Genomic DNA, 15274 nt, shown 5'->3' on the forward strand with positions numbered 1-15274 from the left:
GTATTTGCTTGTGTGTTAGCTAGGTTGTTGTTTCAACAAAAGATATATGCATGCAGAGCTTCATAAATGTTTTCAACAAACTAGATCATTCCTTAAATTTGCACTGGAATATACCTTTTCAGGTAAGGTGTACATCAGTTTTAGAGAGAAGTCTGTATTTGCACATCTAAGTCTACAAGAGCTGTCTTAATGGTTAAATGATTGTCCATATTCTGAGGATATTATTAAATATTCCTTGGTCAGCATTCCAGTTGCTTCCTCTGATAACTTTTCAATGTGATGTGGGTGTTAATATTTCTGAAAATGTGTCTTCACCCTCTTGTGGAAACATTTTCTAAAAGCACAGTAGTAGGAATGAGATTCAGTACATGTGAATGTTTTCCTTGGGTATATACTTTGAAATTCATATCATTGTGTACTTTACCTTTTATTTTGTAATAGTATCTTTTATTTATTTATTGAAATTTTCACATATGTAAACAATGCCTCTTGATCATATCTACCTTCATTCTGCATTTCTAATCTCGCCACATCCTGCCCCCAAAACATCTCCTTCCCAACTTCATGCCTTCTAGCTTACTTTTTATTGTTATCTCTATGATTATTATTTTTGGACCCACAGAGTCAAATTGGTGCTGCCCTATGCACATGAGTATAGGGTCATCCACTGTTGCATGGGCAGCATACCAGTAGCTATCCTCCAAAGAAAATTGACTCTCCCTCCCCTCCCCTGAAGTGGTAGCTATGAGCATAGCTGCCTTACCACAACTTTCATTTTTAAGAATCATAGGTAAGAGTCCTAATTTTCCCCATTCTTTCCATGACTATTATCAATCACACAAATGCATGTGATTGTCAGCTGAAAAGTAACACAGAGTAAATCCTGGTTGTTATATGAGCATTATCCTTGTAATTAATACAATTGTGCTCAACATTTTTTCACTAATAAATATTTGTGTTTTTCCTACATATGTTCTTCTATAAATAGCCTATGCTTATTTGTTCTTTGTTCATTTGACAGTGTTTTTATTGGAAAAATTAAAACCCTGAAGAGCTTTACATAGCCCATTTTAGACAGAAATATTCATCTTACATAAAGAGCAAAAAAAAAAAAAACTTAACATGTTTTATTGATTTTGTTACTTGCAAATATATTCAACACCTTCATCTTTCTTCCTTAGTGAAAATCGTGTTTTTTAAAATGCATTTCAAGTAAATTTTGCAGAAATGTATTTGTGGTATATTTTTTCCTGTCTTTAGGTGTGAATATGTCATTTGGTTTCCCATTTGAATGCTAGCATTGCATAACATGAAACAATGTTTAAAAGCATTTTCTCTCACTTTAGCAAATATTTTTATGTTATTTTGAAGCATTTGAATTTATTTGTTCTGTATCCTTTGCTTATTACCCAAGTTTTGTTTTGTTTTTCCTCTCCTTCAGGGTATATTTTCTGTTGTTTTTATTGTTGACAAATAGAAATCACCTCATTATACATGGGTACCATTCCATGGTATGTTTTAATTAATTCAACTCTATGATCACTGTCCTAGCTACTTCTTATGCAAACTTGCCACAGACTAGAGTTATCTGGTAACAGGAAAACTCAGTTGAAAGAAATCCTTCCACCAGATTGTCCTGTAGGTTAGCCAATGGAACATTTTTCTACTGAAAATTTATGTGGGAGGGCCCAGCGCACTGTAGAAGGTGTCTCGGCAAGCAGGCCGAGAAACCCACAAGGAAAAAATCAGAAAGCAGCACTCTCCCATGGCTGCTACATGGGTTCCCACATCTGTGTTCCTGCCTTGATCTCCTCCCATGACTTTCCAAGCTGATTGGACTACAAACTGCAAGTCAAATGAACACTCTCCTCCCCAGGCTGCTTTTGGCCTTGATGCTCTATCACAGAACTAGAGCCCAGCCTTAGCCAATCATCATTCAGTTTCATTCAGTTTGCATAGCCATGAGCTTCCTTGGGTATCATTCTTAGGTATTTGATCACCTTGTACCTCTTCCTGGCCCCTCCTTTATAAACTCTATCACTTATGAGATGAATACACTGTTACTTCTGAACTTACTCCACATATATTTTTAGTCTTACAGTAATTAGTTCTTTGTTTTGCTGTACCATTAACCTGAGCAATTTGTGCTTGTCAATGCATTCTTTTATGTTATTAAATGTTGCATTTTTCCTATTGTCAATTGTACTTGTTTTGAAATTTACTTTTATTTTAAGGCATATATTACTGTCTTCTGGTATTAATTATGGATATTACATTGTCTTGTGTTTTCATTGCTAAAGCCATTTACTTAAATGCATCAATTCTTTTGTTTATAAAATCCATGCCCACTTATTCTTGCCAGTGGTTCCTATAATTACACTGTTCTATTTTTTTTAACATGTTTTGATTTGTGTTGACTGGTAGAAGCCTTCCTAATGTTGTTGATTTTAGAAGGAAAGTTAAATATTACAGTGATAGCTTTTGATCTTCATTTGAAAAGCCCAGTATAATTTGAGTGTCAGTACATGTCTTTCATGCTCACCACACTATCCAATCTTCTCCAGCTCAGTGACACATAATATTGCTCAACACACCTGGCCGGGGTGTGGAGAAGGAGGAGGAGAAGCCTAATGAAGAGAGATTCTATCGAGTTAGAGAAACATAATTGCTATACATATACATTTGACTGAACATTACTATTAATATCAGTGATAAACAAAACTGTACTAAAAACATCAAGAAACAAGACACCCAACCACCCAGCCAATAAATGTGCTAGTGAAGTGAGCTTTATCTTGGCTAAAATATAAAATGCAAATGGCCAATAAGCATAAGAAAACATTCACAACATCACTAGCTATCAAAAATGAAAATTAATACCACATTGACATTGTACCTCATCCCAGTCAGAATAAGAGTGTTTTAGAAAGCACACGCTAATGAGGATCAAGACAAAGGGAACTCTTAAACACTGCAGGTAAGAACTTGAACTAGTCCACCACTTGAAAATTACTAGGAATGGTCTAAATAAAACTAAAAATAGAGCTCCCAGTGATCAAACAATGCCACTCACAATTTAAATTTAAATAGACATAATGCACAGATATCAAAAATCAGTATTTACTACTTCCCCTTTCTTAATATAAGTGTCCACCCAAACAAACAAGAATAGATTAAAAAACAACATGGTTCAAAGTTGCTGTAATGGTGTCATCTTTGTAGACCTCCAGACATTTCCCTAGTGCCTAATTTCTCTGTAAACCAAAAATTTCTCCCTCAGTTATATCTCCATTTTTGTTATCATCTATTCTTCCACTGAGTCAACCTTTCTGATCCTTCATGTCCTCTGCATCCCTCCTCTTCTCCCTTTTCATTCTCCTAGCACCATCTTCCCATGCTCCCAATTTGCTCAGGAGATCGTGACCCTTTCCACTTCTCTAGGGGATCATGTATGTCTCCCTTAGGGTCCTCCTTGTTTATTAGCTTCTTTGGCAGTGTGGATTGTAGGCTGGTAATCCTTTATGTCTAAAATCTTTATATGAGTGAGTACATACCGTGTTTGTCTTTTTAAGATTAGGTTACCTTGCTCAGAATGGTTTCTTTTAGTTCCATCCATTTTCCTGCAAATTTCAAGATTCCATTGTTTTTTGCTGCTGAGTGTAAATGTACTCCATTGTGTAAATGTACCACATTTTCTCTATCCATTACTTGGATGAGGGGCAACTAGGCTGCTTCCAGTTTCTGGCTATTACAAATAGTGATGTTTTGAACATGGTTGAACAGATGTCCTTGTTGTATGAATGTGCTTCTTTTGGGTATATGCCTAAAAGTGGAATTGCTGGATCTTGTGATAGACTGATTCCCATTTTCTTGAGGAGTCACCATACTGATTTCCAAACTGGCTGTACACGTTGGCACTCCCACCAACAGTGGAGAAGTGTTCCCCTTTCTCCACATCCTCTCCAACATGAACTGTCATTGGTGTTTTTGATTTTGGCCATTCTGACAGGAGAAAGATGGTATCTCAGAATTGTTTTGATTTGCATTTCCCTGATGGCTAAGGATGTTGAACACTTTCTTATGTGTCTTTCAGCCATTTTAGATTCCTCTGTTGTCTATTTAGTTCTGTACCCCACTTTTTAATTGGGTTGTTTTGTGTTTTGGAGACTAGCTTCTTGAGTTCTTTGTATATTTTGGAGATCAGCCCTCTGTCAGATGTGGGGTTGGTAAATCTCTTTTCCCAGTCTGTGGGCTGCTGTTTTGTCTTGCTGACTGTCTCCTTTGACTTACAGAAGCTTCTCAGTTTCAGGAGGTCCCATTTATTAATTGTAGATCTCAGTGTCTGTGCTACTGGTGTAATGTTCAGGAAGTGGTCTCCTGTACCAAATAATTCAAGGGTATTTCCCACTTTGTCTTCTAATAGGTTCAGTGTAGCTGGGTTTATGTTGAGGTCTTTGATCCATTTTGACTTAAGTTTTGTGAAAGGAGATAGGCTTGGGTCTAACTGCAGTCTTCTACATGTCTGCAACCAGTTATGCCAGCACCATTTGTTGAAGATGTTCTCTTTGTGCCATCGTATAAATTTGGATTGTTTATCAAAAATCATATTCGTAGGTGTGTGGGTTAATATCAGGGTTTTCAACTCTATTCCATTGATCTACCTGTCTATTTTCATGTCAATACCAAGCTGTTTTCAGGACTACAGCTCTATAATAGAGCTTGAAGTCAGGGATAGTGTTGCCTCCATAAGTTCCTCTATTGTACAGGGTTGTTTTGGATATCCTGGGTCTCTTGTTTCTCCATATAAAGTTGAGAATTGTTCTTTCAAGGTCTGTGAAGAATTGTGTTGGGATTTTGATAGGGATTGCATTGAATCTATAGATTGCTTTTGGCAAGATTGCCATTTTTACTATGTTGATCCTACCTATCCAAGAGTATGGGAGATCTTTCCATTTTCTGGTATCTTCTTTAATTTCTTTCTTTAGAGACTCAAAATTCTAATGGTACAGATCTTTCACATTTTTGGTTAGTGTTACCCCAAGGTATTTTATGTTGTTTGTGGCAATTGTAAAGGGAGATGTTTCTCTGATTTCTTTCTCCACCAGTGTGTCATTGGTATATAGTAGGGTTACAGATTTTTTTGAGTTAATCTTGTATCCTGCCAACAGCTGACCTGAACATCGGGGGACTCTTGCTTCCCAGATTAATAGCTGGGAAACCAGCATGGGACTGATCTTGACCCCAGGAACATGGGTTTCTGTGAGGAAACCTTGGAAATCTACAGGACCTCCTGTAGAAGTTCAGTACTTATCCCTAGCATACATGTGGACTTTGGGAGCCCATTCCATATAGAGGAATACTCCCTGAGCCAAGACACACAGGGGTGGGCCTAGGCCCTATCCCAAAGGATACACTAGACTCTGATGACACCTTATTGAAGGCCTCATCATCCAGGGGGGAGCAGAAAGGATATGTGATAGATAGTGTTTTAGTTGGGAGGGGTGGTAGGGGAGGACGGGTTGGAGAAGGGAACTGGGACTGTCATGTAAAACAATCCTGTTTCTAATTCAAATAAAAAAATTGAAAAAAATAAATAAAGTTGCTGTAATGATAAGTCCACCAGATGCCTGAGCCACGCCTCCAAGTGAGCATCCAAAATAACACACAGTGACTTATATTAGGTACAATGCTGTTGGTCAAAGACTAGGATTGCTTACTTGCTAGCTCAGTCTTAATTATCAACCATAACTACTAATCTATATATTTTATAAGGACTTATAGAGGACACCAGCCTTATGCATCCTCTTTTGTTGGTGATCACATAGTGACCCCTTTACTACATTTTCTGGAATCTTCCTTGACTCCTATGCCCACTTGTCTTGCTTACCTATTGGGCAACAGTTCTTTATTTATCAACCAATAAGGCAAACATATACAAAAAAAGGACTTCCCCAATCAAGTCACTGTGTTTTTTCAGCCATAAACAAGAATTAATTATATCTTTTTTCAGGGTCATGAGTGTAACTGGAGATAATCATATTAAGCAAAATCAAGCCAGTCTAGGAAGGAATAAATGACAGGTTTTCTATCAATCACCTCTCCCAGATTTTATACAGACATACAAAACCTGTATGTTATATAGAGATGATACAAAAGTATAAACAAAACTGATCAGTGGAACAAAGAAATGTTGTGAGGGATAAAGGCTAGAAAAGGGAACACAGCAGGGTATGGGGAGATTATACACAAAGCATATTATGTGCGTACATTAAAGTAATATTATGTTACCAGTTTTGATGAGTTCAATTTTAAATAGACACTAATACATCAAATTTAATTACTCTATTTGAGAAATGAATTAATTGAGTCGAAACTTTCAGTTCCTATGATCCACCCACCCATTCATTACAAAATGTGTTATCCTTTCTTTGGTTTGTTTTCTTCCAATATCTGATGTAGTTCAATTTCATTGCTCAAGGAATTATAATATTTTTTATTTCAAACATTTCTGATCCCTTATGGTCATTATTCCAGGGATGAAGGAGTTTATACATAAACATTAACTTTCATAGTGATTTCTACTCATGAACATTTTATTGAATAGAGACTAAGTGCAGAAATGTAAATATATTAAAAGTGAACATCACAGCAAACATTCATCAACTGTAAATGCATATGTCAATAATGTTTAAGTTAAAGGGGGAGCATTGCCTATATGTGAGGCAACTCTCTATGACTTTTCTTATTGATTATATCCTCAAAGAAAAACATATCTAAATTAATATAGCAGGTTAGTCCTGCTATTATTTGAGTCTTGCAAAAAGTGGCAAAAAGTCTACATCCATGCTATTACTTGGTTCTTTACCTTTTATTTTATTTTAGCTGTGTTTGTGAATAGGTAGTAGAATTGAATTGTTTTCATCTCTTCATATTTTATGGGGATTTTCCTTAATTGTTTTATCATCACAATAATGATAAGCCTTAGACTACTATTGAAAATGATAGCTATCATTGCTTTTTAAATTTGTTTTTTTCTATATAATGAATATATTAGATCATTTTACATCCTTTACATATTTTGGTAATGTCGTTTGCAAATCACCAGATATAGGTCTTTTACTTACTTTATAACTTGAGTAGCGCATTTCTTAATATTACTGCAATAGTTATTTGTATATTCTGGCTATTTTCTTATACATATAGCCTTCTACCCATTCTGTAATTTCTTTTTAAATTCTTCCAAAATGAATTTTTATACAGAGATTTTAAGTTGAATTTATTATTATTTATTGTGTGTTTAATATTGGTAGTTCCTTTGTGTGTTTTGGGTGATGTTCCTTTGTGTGTTTTCTTCTAGATATATGTATATGTGTATGTGTTATGTGAGTGTATGCATTTCACATTTTACCCTAAGCTGTATGGTCCATTCACAGCTGAGTTTTGTTCATGGACTGAGGCCAGGAGTCAAAAGTCATTGATTTTTACTCTTGGATATCTGAGTGAACAAGGAACATTCTAAAGAGAGTTCTGTTGTGGTTTGAGGGACAATGCCCGTATAGGCTCACAGGTAGTAGAAATATTGAGAGATATGGACTTATAGAAAGTATGTCACTGGGGCTAGACCATGGGGTTTCAGAAGACCAAGCCAGACCCAAGCATCACATTTTCATCCTGCTGCCTGGCAGATCCCTCAGGTACCTCTCCTGCAGCATGTCTGCTTATATGCTCTCATGCTTCTCCCCATGATGACAATGGCAGCACCAATTAAATGTTTTCTTTTATAAGAGTAGCCATCATCATAGTGTCTCATTATAGCAATAGAAACCCCGACTAAGACAAGGTCTCACCTATACAACAATATAAATGCATGAAGGCAGTCATTTTTTCCAAATAAATTAAAAAGTACATGGAAAAGAGCAAGAGAAGTAAGGAGAATCTTGTGTTTCCTTGTCAAGAAGCAGATGATGAAGTCTGTGTAAACCATATTTGTGCTTAATACCTTTGATGTAAAAGTAGTTCATTTTATTAAACTCAAGAGGCTGTGGGTAATAAACTATATTTAACAATTCACTAGCTCATAACATCAGTCATTTAAAGAGGAAAAGAGAAACTTCAAAAGAATACTGTTCACCAAACCTGTTCTAAGGGTTGTCTCTAAAATTATAGGTTGCTACAGTGACTATAAGCTGGGAATATTTTAAAACTGGAGTTCAAAATAAAAGCTGTCTTTGATAAAGAAAAATAATAATTAAATATGATGATAGCGATTTTGTTAATGATTAAAAGAATACTTTTGTATAAAGTACATTTTACAATTATACATTTATTTTTCTAGAATTGAATTTGCACAGCAATTTTTTAATTTCTGTGACTCAGTAAAAATAATTTATATGGAAGGTTTTATTCGTATATATAAGATACATGCAATCATATACTACCATAATTTATAATAAGTAAACATTCATTAACCTATGCATAACTTGAATAATTATAATCATGTTTATATAGTTTCTATGCTAATATATAACCATATATTAAATTATAGGGTTTTGCCATTAATAACTAAGACTAAGCTTCCATAAAAGTAATAGCTATGACTTGCCATTGAACCAAGTTTGGAGTTCTGTGTATCACTACCACCATGCCTAGCTTTTGACAGTGATCATGGAAACTTCATTAGAGAAAGAATCCTTTTGGATGAGGCCCCCAATAGTAAATCAGAACCTTGAAGGACTTCCAGTTACTAGAATAACTGGCATTGCTGAATAGACATGTGCCAATATACATTGATTCACATGACAGGCTTCTAGTAAAATTTCACATTGTAAATGTAGGAGTTGTTTTGTCCTAAAAATTAGTTCAAAGTAAACTAAACACACACTATCAAGAACCCAGGCTCTAGCTGATAAATTCCTTCTCTAAAAAGGGCTATCTTTGCATCTTTCTTTAATGTCATCCCACAAAAAATTAAATTGACTTTTGTTAGTAATATTATTATAATCACTTCTATATCTGATAGATATTATGTTACTAAATGAACACAGATTTAAAATCAGATAGGTATGACTGCCCATGTAGTAGAACCAATGTTTTTAAACCTGTTTATATTCAGACTTAGTATATACTATGATCTTTCTTCCCTTTCATTTCTCTCCTTCCTTTTTTCTATTTTTTCTTTTTATAGTTTTAATTTTATTTTTTATAATGTGTTCTTTGGGAATTTCAAATATATGCATACACAACAAAATATGTTTATAGTTACCACCCATTTCCCACTTTCCACATCTCTCTAACATGCTCTGCCACCAAACTTTATGTCTGCTTCTCTTCTTTTTAAATAACACACAGAGTTCAATTTGTTTTGCTCACATGTCTGATGGTTTGGGGCTATCCACTGGAGTATGGTCTTTTACCAGTGGCCACACCCACCCCAAAGCATGATTCTCCTTTCTCCTCAGCAACAAATAAAATGACAATAGCATCACAGGTAGGGGTGGGAAGTCATGAGATGCGGTCTCAACCATGCTAGACTTTTAGATAATTTATATTGTGTAGGTAACTGACACTATTGTGTACTAATTTCAAGATATCTTTTAAGAAAGGGGAAATTCAAACAGAGTTACCCTGCATGAATGGAAAAGACTATGCTTCCCCCAGAAGACATGGATTATTAAATGAAGATTGCAATTGTCAGGCATGGGACACCTTCTTCAGAGTTATTGGTCTAGAAGGACTGAATGGTCTTTATTTTTCCTACAATATCTTTGATTTGTTAGTCTGCATACACTAAGACACATTTGATACACACCTCTCTTGATTAAGGATTAACGCCATTTTATTAAACTTATGAGAACAGTTGTATATTATTCTTCTATGTTAAATGAACACCTTAGTCTCAAATTGAAATGTTTTTATCCTTGCAATAAAAAGGATCATGTTTCCTATTTTATCACACAAACTACTCTATATTCCATATACTGACAGATCAAATGAGTTGCTTAACTTCTTGATTCAATATGTTATTATTGATGAGAAGAGATAATGTGACATATCTTTTGTGTCCTAAATGCCTTGCTTTTTTAGGCCCCATGCCATAGAAATTGTTAGAATGAACACTGGTATGTAGTTTGGGTAGATCTGTGTATTTAGTATCTTTCTGCCACTTAATATATATGCAAGCTTGTGATGGAGATATATGTAGAAATCACCTCACAGTACACAGTTAATGCATGTTATTACCTGCCCTCATCCAATCTTGGGGTCAACAAATTCCAAGCAACCATATAATTTTACTATGGCTGGCCTTGCTTGACACTAACACAAATCTTCCTAGAAGGCAACCATCTTGTGACACCTAACCATTACAAAGACATATATGTGTATTTTGATAATATGAGAAATGTATCTTGTTTAATGACATTAGTGTATTGCATTGGAAATCATTGTCCTTCTATTTCACACCAAGGCAAAACTTTGGCACAGTCTAAAAACCAGAGAAACTTATTTCACATGTGGGCCTCCATGAATCTTTGTAGCTCTGCAATCATGCACCTGGCATGACTATTGTACACTTTTAGTCATCTCAATAGTTTCTAAATTGAGACCATCCTCTGGTTCTTCATTAGACATAGTGAATGTTTTAAGCAATTTTCACAAATCTGTAGGAATGAACTCAGATAGCAAATTAATACATGTTTCTTCATCCCAATCACTACACAGTCTTCTGATGCTTTCCTCTTTACCCCCCACTGGCCAAAATTGAATACAAGACAAGCAAACAAAAAATGATATTATGGTCATTCAAAGTATTCTGACTTAAAAATAATATTAAATTTCTGCATGATGATGAACAATACAAAATTAGGAGGTTTTTCTCTTGGCCTTTTCTTTACACAAATACACTTTAATATTCTATTCTCCGTGCTTTTCAAAATATAAACAAGAAGACCCAAGTTTGATTAGTATCTATTCTTTCTTACTTATGGATCTATTTTTCTCAACTTTTTAGAACAAGTGTTCAGATATAAAACCTGGATGTTCTCCAATATCTCATGTGGATTTACTGACTTTTACAGCTTGGCCTATAGCCACTAGTCTTATACTTCTGGGACCTGGGCTCCCTTGCAGGTTTTCTTAATGTAATTTAGTCTAATTGAAGACAGTATAGAAGACTGACAAGGAAAGGGAAATTGAGTTCCCACTTTGATGGGGGAAATATTTCTGTGTATGTTTATAAATAAAGTAATTGCTTGGCCAATGAGACAGCAGGTTAGGCTGGACTAGGATTCAAAGAGGATTTGGGGAAATGTAGTAGAGAAGTGGTGTTCCAGACAGGAAGTGACATAGTAAGGAGACTCATATTTAAGAAGAGGAAAAGAAGTGTCTCTCTTTTTTCCCCTTGGCTCCTGTTCCAGCGGCACGATGTGATTCACAGCAAGGAAGGACACCAATAAGGCGTCCGATAAGATAAGTCTCATAAAATATATAGATGTATGGTAATTGAGACTGAGCTAACAAATGAAAATCCTAGTCATTGGCCAAGCAACTTTGTAACTAGTACAAGTCTCTCTGTGTATTCATTTGGGCCTAACTCGGGCGGGCGGCTGGCGTAAAGCTCACACGTGGTGGTGGGGCTCAGGCGGCTTTTGGCACAAAGATTTATCATAACACCACTTGGATAATCTTTCTCTACCAGGATTCAGGATGGGCAATGCTCTACTTCTTCTAAAGTCCTAATAAATGGTTCCTAATAAGTTACAATTCATTTTAGAGTCATTGAGTGACAGTGTCTTCCAGGTATTGTCAGTGTCTCAATGCTTCTTTCATTTTGATTACTGTTCTTCCACAGAGCTCACTTCATTCTTTGCATTTAAAAAATTTTGAGTATAGCTTCCACCCTCAATACAACAAGACAGACTGGAAAATATGCTTTACATCTAGACATCTGTTTTAGGTCTTTATGAATACTTCATTTAATTTAATTATGTTTATTAACATTTTGAACAATTCATTTGAACAATACATATATTACAGAGGTAATGCACAAAACCCCATAGCTAAGAAACACAAACACTTAGGTTTAATATAGTTTTCCTTAGTCAGACAGTGGTGGTGCATACCTTTAATCCCAGCACTTGGGAGGCAGAGGCAGGCAGATCTCTGTGTGTTTGAGTACAGCCTGGTCTACAGAGCAAGTTCCAAGACATGATCCAGAACTACACAGAGAAAACCTGACTCAAAAAATCAAACCAAAACAAATATTTTCCTTTATATACAATTATATCAGACCAACACATTTATTAAGTAAAAGTAAGAGAAAGAAAGGGGGAAGATTATGAACAAATACTAAAACTTCTGGCAATGGCATAGCTCAATACATATTCCCTGGCATTTCAAGGTTGCTATCCCTCACACAAGGCAAGTTTTCAGTAAATCTAGCATTTCATTTTGTTTCCCCCTGACTGGACAGGTATTCCCTAGTGCATTTTCATCTTTCAGAGTCTTCTCATGTTATAGTCTTCCAATTCTTTTTGTTGCTTTTCTCCCCACAAACTGCTTTTATCTCATTCATTCTCTTATTTTACAAAGTTTGTGACTTGCACCTAATTTCGACTTCTCTAGTGCTCACTTGGTTCTACTTTGGTATGTGGTGTCATAAAGCTAATCTAACCTGGGCAAGAGTGAGGAAAATCATTTGGACGGGCAATCACTCACTTGTGACTGATGAAGCTGTGTCAAGAAGAATATTCAGGTGACATGCTGTGACCTTCTTTTGATTATCCAGGGCTGCTTCTGCAATAATTCCACCAGATGTGTCAGAAGAACCACAGATACATCCTGTGTAATATCCTTTACTGTGCCACTGTCCTACATGAACAGAAATTCTCAATTTTAGTTAATTGCCCAGAAAGGCCATGGAGGCATTCGATCAGAATGCCCATCGTCATTGTCATAGAATAACTTTACAGACATTTGGCTCTTCCCTCCAAATCCTTTTGACGCTGTAAGAAGAATAAAATCAAACTTAATAGAACAGTTGCTATATCAATCAGATAATGTGCATAGGGTGCGTGTGTGAGTCTTTATGTATGTTCAGGTGCAAGGTCAGGAGTGTACACATTCATGTGGAGGCAAGAGATAATCCTCTGTTGTAGTTCTTCAGTAGCCATCAACCTTAAATTTTGAGACACAGGCTCTCACTGTAACTGCAACTTGTCTATTCAGCTAGGCTGGCTAGCTAGCATGCCCAGAGCATCTCCCTCCACTGCCTACAAGAAGCAAGCCTGCAAGTATGTGCCACCATGGCTGACTTTTTACAGTAGCTCTGTGGATGTTACTCAGGTCCTCACAAATGAGTGGTAAGCACTTTAGTAATTTAGCTCTCTCTCTCTGTCTCTCTGTCTCTGTCTCTGTCTCTCTCCCTCTCTCTCTCTCTCTCTCTCTCTCTCTCTCTCTCTCTCTCTCTCTCCATCTCTGGAATATGCTTTCTGTAATGTGGCTACTCAGATCTTACAAGCTAGAGAGGTAAGTGAACTGTTCTGCAGTAAGAGAAATCCAGGTTTTCAGATCAAAAAACAAAACAAAACCAAAGATTGAGTACCCAAGTTTATATACATTAGTTTTGTTTAACGAATCACCAAGACTATAGTATATTTTGTAAAAGTAGTATAAAAATTATATTCATTAAGGATTCAAAGAGTGTCTTTGCTAATCAACCCCACACAGTGCCAGTGCTGAGGATAAAGGAAAGAATGGGAAAATAATAAAGGGCATGCTTTCAGTGCGAAATGTACAACAGACCATAAGCATTTAAACAATGTGTGCTCAGCACTATGGAAAAGCTTTGTGGTTCACAAAGCTGTGCTACAGAAAAGAGGAGAGAACATCTTCACATTGAACACCCATGATATCCTTGTTTTAATGGAATTAAATAGTGTGTGTATTCTGTCATTTTGGTACAACATTGTTACAAATAGTATGTTTTTGTTTTAAAGCAAGCTCACTTCTTCTTCTAGAGGCAGTAGTGAGGCAGCTGACTCTAGGTGAGAATAAGGTTTCTCACTAGAGGAACCTTTTGCTTCCAGCAGCCATCTCTGCTTGTGTGTCCATCTTCCACTTTTCAAAGGCAATAGTGTCGCATCCTCTAGTCTCTTTCTGCTTCGTTCTTCCTCTTGCTCAGAATCTTTAGTGATGCTCCTACCTACCTCTACAAAGAACCTCTGTATTTACAGAGGGAAAACTGGGATCATCAGAGACATTTTTCCCATTTCAAATGCCTCAATTTAGTTGAATCTGCAGTCTGTGGAATACTGTTTAGCATATAAAGAATTCAACATTTCTTGAGTTAGGATAAGAAAACTGTGTGGGCACTTGATTGCTTTTATCACAAATAGTAGTTTGTTAAAAATGAAGGGGTTAACCTAAGTATAAATGGGAAAGAGCATTCCAATCAGAGAGAAATTACTAAAGATGAAAGGGTGAGAATACACTCAGGGATTTGAGGTATATGATGTTGATGGATGTTTTGTGACACTATTCCTAGGAAGAGATGAGAAAAGATCTACTCACACCAGTAGAGATACTGAACCAACCAAGACAAGATGATGATATCACCAAACTTGGTGAGCTGTGATTATTTATGGCAATATGAGTGAGTGGTCACATACAGCAGGATGGATCACTCATAGGCAATTATATCAGTAAAGCCCACATCAGGATGCATGACTCTTTCTGGAAGCAGACATCCCTTAGCTCTGGGCTTAGTCTCATTCCCCTCAGTATCCCTTACTGTGTATATGACCTTAAAGAGGGAGGAGCTTTGTGAATCTAAAAAGTTTAAGGGACTTCATAAGACTAATGAATTGCTTGCTTCTTGAATCCTAGCTTCCTTTTAGAATTTCCCGGATTTTAACAAGCTTTTCTCCAGGGTGCAATGTTTCAATTTGGAGGAATTTACTGTACAAAATTGCTCTCCAAAACAGAGAGAGAGAGAGAGAGAGAGAGAGAGAGAGAGAGAGAGAGAGAGAAATAAGAAAGAGAATAGGTGGTAGGAGACATAATTAAGACACTAGTTCAGTGAATGGGATGATGAACAATGTAGGTACTTGCATTCTCTGCCCAATTTGAGATGGTTTCAGGAGAGAATGGATATGCCTTTACTGTTTCATGGAGAACAGTGTTAAAGAATTCAAACAGAGAAAGCAGAAGAGTATTGTAATATTTGAGGGAAAAGATGAGGGCAGTGTCACTAAAAAAATCTGGACAGTGAGATTAA

Source organism: Cricetulus griseus, chromosome 7 (genome assembly GCF_003668045.3).
Source record: "Cricetulus griseus strain 17A/GY chromosome 7, alternate assembly CriGri-PICRH-1.0, whole genome shotgun sequence".
Taxonomy (NCBI): Eukaryota; Metazoa; Chordata; class Mammalia; order Rodentia; family Cricetidae; genus Cricetulus; species Cricetulus griseus.